Source organism: Aethalodelphis obliquidens, unplaced genomic scaffold (genome assembly GCF_003676395.1).
Source record: "Aethalodelphis obliquidens isolate GAN/ISIS:26980383/991018 unplaced genomic scaffold, ASM367639v1 scaffold35, whole genome shotgun sequence".
NCBI classification, from domain to species: domain Eukaryota; kingdom Metazoa; phylum Chordata; class Mammalia; order Artiodactyla; family Delphinidae; genus Aethalodelphis; species Aethalodelphis obliquidens.
In genome coordinates this window covers 12,592,477-12,602,091 of record NW_020837979.1, presented here as the reverse complement: position 1 = coordinate 12,602,091, position 9,615 = coordinate 12,592,477, and positions in this window count along the sequence as shown.

The following is a 9,615-nucleotide window of genomic DNA, read 5'->3' as shown; positions in this document are numbered from 1 at the left end:
GAAAACCCTCCAAATTTGGTTAAGAGAAAGAATCAACTTACAGACACAAGAAGATCAAACTCTGAGCAGGATTTAAAAAACAAACAAACGTCAAATACATATTAAAATTTCTGAAAGCCAAAAATATATCCAGATGGCTTCAAAGTAATCCAGTGTGTGTTGGGGGTGGAGAGGAGAGGGGAAGGGGCATTTAAGTGAAACAAGATTGCTCATGTTCTGAGAATTGCTGAGGCAGGATGATGGGTACAGGGAGGTTCGTTATGTTGTATTATTATCTCTATTTTGTGTATGTCTGAAATTTTAAATTTTCTTAACCAAAGTTTTACAAGTTTTAAGAAGTAAAAATTATGGAATATGTACCAAATAAATATAGAACCTAGGAAAAAAGTAAAATACTTGGAAATTAATTAAATAGAAGTAGCTGATGCGAATAATCAATAAGAAAATACATTTTGCAACTTGTGAGTGCTGCATTGTGAAATAATAGAGCGAGTAGATGGTCATATTTATTCAATATTTAACTACTACTATTAGTTACTAATTATATTATTGACAATTTCAGTAAAGGTACATTGTTTTTAATGCTACAAAAATGAGTGGCCAGTGAGTACTATACTCTTCTCAACTATGTGAACATGAGAATCTTAATGTTTAATGAAGAATTTCCATCTCATGGACTTAACTCCATAACAGTGTTACCTTTCTGCCTTAAACAACTAGGAAACTGGGCAAATTTTAAGAAACAACTGTTTTCAGACACTGGACAACAGATAGTGAAGGACTGTGATCCCTGAGAGAGGATAATAAACGATTTAAGTCCTACAATCACTTCTGATTTCTGCCAGGAGAAATATTCTGGACCACAGAGCACAGACAGTTCTCAAGCAGAGCACTGCAGTATTGTTGAATTGAGGGATAGAGATCAGAATATAAGGAGGTTGACATGGCTATAAAGTATGAGGTAGAGTTCCAGAATAGAGGGGTCTAGGCATAAAAAGATCTGAAATCTGCTAAGGGATCCCTTTGAGAGGTTAAGAACTAAAAAGCACTGAGTCTGTAAGGCTGTGAATATCTTCAGTGAATTCTAAGACATGGAATTGTAAGGTGAAACTCCATTAGTCTGGACAAAGAGTGACAGGGTAGCTGTGAGCTGAAGAGTTCCCAGAGCTCACACTGGGCTGAGAGTGGCTTGAATTCCAATCAGTCATACTGAAGAGTCATCATTGATCACCCAGGGCATTCAGTAGAGACCCCAGAAGGGCAACACTTTATTAGTGAAGCCAAACTTCAAGGTCACTAAGGAGTAAGGGTAGTCACAACAGTGTGGTATGAGCATGAGGATAACCATGTACATCAGGGAGTAGAAATAGACCCACACATTCAATTGATTTTTCATGAAGGAGCTAAGGTAATTAAATGAGGAAAGTGTAGTCTTCAACAAATATTATTAGAACTGGATATCCATACAGTGAAAAATAACATTTCACACCATACAAAAAATTAACTCAGAATGGACCACAGACTTAAACATAAAAGCTAAAACTGTAAAAGTCTAGAAGAAAACATAGAGAAATAGCTTTGTAAACTTGGGGTAGATAAAGGTTTCTTTGGTAGTACATAAAAATCACAAACCCTGATAGGAAAAATTGATTAAACAAACCATCAAAATTCAACCTTCTGCAATTCAAACAATGCTGTTCGAAAATGCAAAGGCAAGACACATATAGAAGATAATATTTGATACCTATATATCTGGCAAAGAATTTTTATCAAGAATTTTAAATTCAATAATAAAACAAATGACCCACTTTAAAATTGGCAAAAGATTTAAATAGGCACTTTGTAGAAGATGCTGTGTATGGCCAATTAACACATAATAAGGTGTTCAGTATCATTAATCATCAGGGAAATGAAAATAAAAATCATGGGATTCCACTACCATCTACCAGAAAGGCTAAAATAAAATTCACAATATCAAATGTTGGTAAGATATAGAATAACTGAAACTCCTATAGTTTGCCAGCAGGAATGTAAAATGGTACACCCACTTTGGAAAACTGTGTCAATTCTCTATAAAGTTAAATATATACTTTTTTTTTTTTTTGCTGTATGCGGGCCTCTCACTGTTGTGGCCTCTCCCGTTGCGGAGCACAGGCTCCGGATGCGCAGGCTCAGCGGCCATGGCTCATGGGCCCAGCCGCTCCGCGGCATGTGGGATCTTCCCGGACTGGGGCACGAACCCATGTCCCCTGCATCGGCAGGTGGACTCTCAACCACTGCACCACCAGGGAAGCCCCAACATATACATATTTTTTAGTCCAACAATTCTAGTGCTAAGGTATCGTCCCAAGAGAAATGGAAGAATATGTTCCCTCAAAGACTAGCACATGCATGTTCATGACAGTTTTATTCATAATACTCCTAAACTGGAAATAACTCAAATGTTCCTCAGTAGGTGTTTGAATAACAATTTTTATTATCCATAAAATGAAATCCTTCTCAATAATAAAAGTATGTGTTGACACACTCACTGATGTGGGTGAATCAGAAACAGGCTGAGGAAAGATATCAAACACACAAAAAAGTGCATACTGTATGGTTCTATTTATACGAAGCCCTAGAAAAGAGAAATCTCATCTGTAGTGATGGGAAGCAGACCAGTGGTGAGTGCGGACTGACTAGGACAGAGTGAGGAAAATTTGGGGTGTGGCTGAATTATATATTCCATATATATAGGTGAACAGAAAATGTTCTTTTCAATGAGCCATGTCTCATGGAAGCTGCTCTAATGCCTCCCGACCCTGTCTCTTAAGTCTTTACATGTTTTATACACTTTGAATCAGCAATTTCACTTTTAGGAATTTGTCCTAATAACCACGAGTATGAGCACAGATTTCTGCAAAGATACTCACTGCCCACTGGTTATACTTGCAAAAAATAAAACTGGACACATTAACAGGAGATTAAATAATAATTCATGGTCCATCCATAGGCTGGAATACCACACCTGAAAAAGTGTGGTGTCGATAGATACGTAATGGTACTGGGAAATGGTTATCCTCTTTTTTTAAGTGTAAATCAATGGATTAAAGAACAATACGTGTTGTATTATCTCAATCTTGGAAAGGGACAAGTATGCACTTTTAAAAGATTGGGAGGACATAGACTGTTATTAACAATGATAATTTTCGCATGGTGAGTTTATGTGATTTTTAGTTTAGGGAGGTTATACGTATATTCTAGATATCTACAATTAACCTGTACTATTTTATACTTTTAAAAATAAACAGTAAATGTGCTAAGTGATGTTTTGATATTGTATGTTCAGATCGATGTTATGTTAGTGTACCATGCATAGTATAATGTATATTTGCCAAAATTTGTGTATATTTTTTTGTTAGGTCAAGTCCTATTTCCATTGCCCCTCACTATACTACTGTCCAAAGGCGTACTCTAAGGCAGTGGTCCCCAACCTTTTTGGCACCAGGGGCCTGTTTCATGGAAGACAATTTTTCCACGGACAGGGGATGGGGGGGGATTGTTCAGGCGGTAACGCGAGCGATGGGGAGCGGCAGATGAAGCTTCGCTCACTCGCCGGGTGCTCACCTCCTGCTGTGCGGCCCGGTTCCTAACAGGCCACGAACTGGTACCGGTCCACGACCCAGGGGTTGGGGACCCCTGCTCTAAGGCACTTTTGTTGTGTGAACAGTGTTTTGTAATCTATCTACTGTTTATCTGATTTGAAATTTAAGATTTTCATGATTTTCTAAAAATGAGCCCTTCTATAGTCTATGGGTTTTTCCTAATTCTGTGCCTTCCATCAAACATCTGAGCCAGGGTTCTGGTGTCTGTCAGTGAATGGTCTTCTGGTCAAAGAAGGATCAAAGAGACTGGAATCCTGTGGACAGAACCTCAGTCAAACCAGTGGGGGGATCAGGTACGCCAATTCTTTAGCCATGTGACTGACTTCCATTGCATCCTTCTTATTACCATGGCTTCAAAATCCTGGAATCCCAGCCTTCTCCTGGACACCCTTACTCTGAAGTATTACAGTTCCATTGCAGGAGCGGGGCTACCAGGGGGGAAAATGTGTAAAAAAGGCTCCTTAGCAGGGTGATAATGAAAAAAAAGGGGGGGGGGGGTGAGGTACATTGCTTTAAGAATTTATGAAGAAGTTTAAGAAAACTTCTAGCTGAAGAAACCAAAGATAATAGAGGAAGTAAAATTTGAAGTGAGGCTTGATGCCTGAAAAAAATTTTTGAACGTTGGAGATTAGGGTAGGAGGGCTTTCTGGCAGAAGGAATGGGTGAATGGGATTACAGAGGTAGCAAAGGAGCTTTCCTCCAGATAAAACAGCAAATAGCCGACACTCCATGGAGCAGAGGCCCAAAGCAGGGAATTCTGGAAGCTTCCATGGAAAGTGCAGACTTTCCATATGCATCTAAAAATATCTTCCCAATTTGACAGGGACCTGTTCTAGGTCTTTCCCTTCTTGATAGCCTCACCTCCCCAGTCCTATAGATAGCCAAAGTGTGACCAAATTGGACTAGAAAAGGTTTGTCTTTGACCTCACTTTTTAAATCAACACTGCCTCCCCCATCCCCTCTTTGGTTGTGCTCCCTTTTTCCCTGACTGCTCAAGGTCTGTGAAAGAAGCACCCGTGGTGATCACTGTATCATTTCTACAGGAGGTGTATCACTGTTACTCAGATGTGAGACTTTTGTAGATACACTTTTCCACAGAAAAAGGAAAATAAAAAGGAAGCTGCTACCTGGCAGAGGAGACTGGACCCAGGCTGAGGCTGGGAACCTGGGCTGAGACGGGTTTGTGCTGTCGCTGGGATCTGCCTGATGTCAATAATCTCTGCTATGCAAATGAGCAAAAAAAAAAAAAAAAAAAACGAAGGGTCTTGTCTAGACCAGAAGCTAGAACTCAGTGGGAGGTCGCCAAAGGGTGTGGTGCAGCTGGAAACAGAAAAACTTGTTTCATCTGACCTTGAACAGGATATTCATCAGACTAGCCCCAGGGAGGCAGCTAATAACAGAGCCTAGAGGCCCCACGATGAGAGGCCAAAAAGTTGCTAAGAGAGAATTTAAGACCGAGTGCCCATGGCCTCTATCAGGTGAATGTGGGCTGGGAATTAGATATCCAGCTTCAGGGGAAACCTGCACTTTGCAAATCTATTTTTAGTTATACTTTCCATTTCATTTATTTCCCTTTGAAAGTAATTGAACCTGAAGTGGGTCTTGAATGCTGCCTGGCGATTATACTGTGCTTCTCTCATCCATGCAGTTTCCCATTCTCCTAGGGGATTATTCTACGTCTTCTCTTTCCACCCACCCCCATCTTCTACCTCACTGAGGAGACTGAGGCAAACAGAAGGTCATAGACTCCCGCCACCATTGCCACGCAGCTGCCCCCAACAACATCCAAGACTGCTTTCCCACCTGTTGACCTTCTCTTTCCAGAAAAGCTGATTCTGCCTGTGCGCTAGACCTTGTCCTGCTGCGCAAGGACAGCCCTCCGTCTAGTCTCCCCTCTCTCTGTATTTCTCACTTTCTCTGTCTCACTCCTACCAGCTTTCAAACATACCGCTACTTCTCCCATTTTAAACAACAACAGTGACAACAAACATCTCTTAAATTTCATCCCATGTCTTCATTCCCCTTTGCAGAAACCTCTTCAAAGAATTACCCACCACATTCTTAAGTCCAATGGTGGCATCTCTGTCCTCATCCTTATCTGACTGATCAGTATCACGTGGTCCAAGCTCCTGCTGCCTCCTTGGTTTCCGGGGTACCACCTTTCCTAGTTTCCTCTTATCCTACTGGCTGCTTCTCAGACCCCTCAGCTGCTTCCTCTTCTCCTGCACCCCTTCATGTAGGAGGGTGTGGCCATTTTCCATGGCTACTATAACAAGTCGCTGCCAACATGGTGGCTTGAACAACGCAAATTTCTTATCTTACGGTTCTGGAGGTCAAAAATCCAAAATGGGTCTAAAATCAAGGTGTCAGTGGGGCTGACAGGCTCTGACAGTTCTGGAGGCTCCGGGGAGAATCCATTTTCTTGCCTTTTCCAGCTCCTGAAGATGGTCCTCATTCCTTGACTCTTGCCCCCCAACTCCCCAAAGCCAGCAACGATGCATCTCTCTGCCCCGTGTTGCATCAATACAGATCCCTCTGACCACAGTTGGGAAGGGTTCTCCATGTTTAAAGATCCATGTTTCTTGGGCTGCACCATGAGCCCTGAGTCAGCAGCAGAGACATCAGTGCTTTAATGGACAGGGGCATCTTACACGTCTGAAGCAAGGTCCTGGAGGGACACCCCACCGTGTGCTGCAGACAGTGGGCAGGACATGGCAGCAGTCTTCACTCCCAGGGGGAAGGGGAGACATGGCCAGTTATAGGGGGAATTGACGTCCGGTTGGTTCATCGGTTACCCAGGAAACGGTCAGAGGGGCATGCCCCTCACCACCCCCTTGATAAACTATCATAGTGGAGATATTCTGATCCAAAAGTTAGAACAGTAACTAGCTGGGGCGGGGGCAATCAAAATAACAAGAAACAATCAAATAGCTGTAGGCAGGTCAGTCATGTGAGTAGGGTGTAGGTGAAGCAAGCACTGGTCAAGCAGGGGATGCACAGAGAGCAAGAGAACAGCCATCTTGAGCGGCCTGACCGTACAATGTGATTAAGATTGCACCCATCAGGATAAGTTAGGATAGTCTCTCCATGTGAAGGTCCTTAACTTTAATCACATCTACAAAATCCCTTTTGCCACGTAAGGTAACATATTCACAGCCTCTGGGGTTTGGACATCTTTGGGGGCTATTATTCTGCCTACCACGGAGGGCCACAGGGATCGGTCTTCCTTTTTCTATCTACACTCATTTCCTGATGATATCATTCAGGCCTATGGATGGGACATGTCAGTGGCTCCCAAATTTATATCTCCAGGCACTTGCTTTCTCCGAAACTCCAGATCCATTTATTGTACTGACCCCCTAGACATCTCCGTGTAGCTGCCGGATCATTCCCAAACTCAGCCTGTCCAAAACCAAATGCTTCCTCCCCAAACCTCCCCCACCCCACGCCCAGTCCAACAATCGTGGAACAATCTTGGACTCCTCTTTTTCTCTTACATGCCTCATCCTGTGGGTCAGGAAATCTTGTCTCTACCTTAAAAGTACAGCCTGATGCTTCAAATTAATCCAGTGTGTGTTGGGGGTGGAGAGAAGGAGAGCGGGGAGGGCATTTAAATGAAACAAGATTGTTCATGTTCTGATAATGGCTGAGGCAGGATGATGGGTACATAGAGGTTCATTATGTTATATTATTATCTCTATTTTGTGTATGTCTGAAATTTTCCATAATATAATATTGTAATTGCATGTACCATTGAAACCAGCACTACCATTCCTTTGAAATCAATCCCATATAAGCGAAAGCAATTGTAAATAATAATATGTATATATGGATATTTAATCTAGCATTGTTTTCAGAGGCAAAAATAGTAGAAATGAAGTAAATACCTATTAATACAGATTACATTTAACATTCATAGTTGATTTACATTCAACTATTGATAGTTGAATACATTCCAGTACATACATCATGGGGTATCACACTGCCACTAAAATAATTAATTTTATACTAGGTGATTTGGTGGAGTTTCCACAATTTATTGATTAGTGGGAAAAGCCAGAGGCCTATATTATCCAAATTTTGCAAAACAAAAATGACAGTAAATCAATATATGCATGAGGAAAAAAAATTCAATACAAAATAAACAATCAAATAAAAGTACCCAAGATCCAACAGCTTCCCACCAACTCCATTCCCTGCACAGTGGTGCAAACCTCCACCATGTCATGCCTGGGTTCCTATGATGGCCTCCTGACTAGTCTCACTGATTCAACACCTTCTTCCTCTCCACATCCCCCACTGCCCGCCCCACCCCAAGTCTGAGCTTAACAGTGGCCAGAATGCTTCCTTTTATTTCTCTTTCTTATTAGATTGCTGTGGCTATAGGACTTCCAACACTATGTTGAGTCAAAGTGGTGAGAGTGGGCATCCTTGTCTTGTTTCTGATTTTAGAGGGAATGCTTTCAGCGTTTCACTGTTGAGTATGATGCTAGCTGTGGGTTTATCATATTTGGGCTTTATTATGTTAAGTATGTTCCCTCTATACCCACTTTCTGGGGAGTTTTTTATCATAAATGGTTGTTGAATTTTGTCAAAAGATTTTTTGCATCTATTGAGATGATCATACATTTTTTATTCTTGTGTGTTAATGTGGTGTATCACATTGATTGACTTTCAGATATTGAACCATCCTTGCATCCCTTGATTAAATCTCACTTGATCATGGTGTATGATCCTTTTAATGTGTTGTTGGGTTTGGTTTGCTAATATTTTGTTGAGAATTTTGCATCTATGTTCATTAGTGATATTGGCCTATAATTTTCTCTTTTTTTGTGATACCTTTGCCTGGTTGTGGTATCAGGGTGATGCTGGCCTTAGAATGAGTTCAGATGCATTTCTTCCTCTGCAGTTTTTTGGAATAGTTTGAGAAAATAGGTGTTAACTCTTCTCTAAATGTTTGGTAGAATTCTGCTCTGAAGCCATCTGGTCCTGGACTTTTGTTTGTTGGGAGTTTTAAAATTATTAATTCAATTTCATTACTGGTAATTTGTCTGTTCATATTTTCTATTTCTTCCTGGTTCAGTCTGGGGAGATAGTACACTTCTAGGAATTTGCCCATTTCTAATAGGTTTTCCATTTTATTGGCATATACTGTTCATAGTAATCTCTTATGATCCTTTGTATTTCTGTGGTGTTGATTGTAACTTCTCCTTTTTCATTTCTGATTTAGTGTTTTGGGCCCTCTCTCTTTTTTTCTTGATGAGTTTGGCTAAAGGTTTACTTTGTTTACCTTTTCAAAGAACAAGCTCATAATTTCATTGATCTTTTCTATTGTTTTTTTAGTCTCTATTTCATTTATTTCTGCTCTGATCTTTATTTTTCTTGTTTCCTAAGGTAAGCCTGTATCACTATAAACTTCCCTCTTATAACTTCAGTTTAATATTTTTAAGGTTTATGCATGTTGTGTCACGTACCAAGACTTCATTCCTTTTTATGACCAAATACATTCCATTGTGCGGAATACCACATTTTGTTTATCCATTCATGAACTGAGAAACATTTTGGTTGCTTCCATTTTTTTTTTTAATAATGCTGCTATGAACATTTGTGTACAAGATTTTGTGTGGACATGCATTTTCCATATTTTCAATTTTCTAGGAATGAAATTGCTGGGTCATAAAGTTTGACATTTTGAGGAATTGCCAAATGTTTTCTAGAGTGGCTGTACTATTTCACAATCTCACCAGCAAGGTATGAGGATTCCATTTCTCCATATCTTTGTCAATATTTACTACTGTCCATCTGTTTGATTATAGTCATCCTAGGGGGTGTGAAGTGTTATCTTATTGTAATTTATGTTTCCCTCATGATTAATAACTTGAGCATCTTTTCATGTGAGTATATTGGCCTCTCAGTTATCTTTTTTGGAGAAATATATATTCAAATCCTTTGCCCATTTAAAAAATTACGT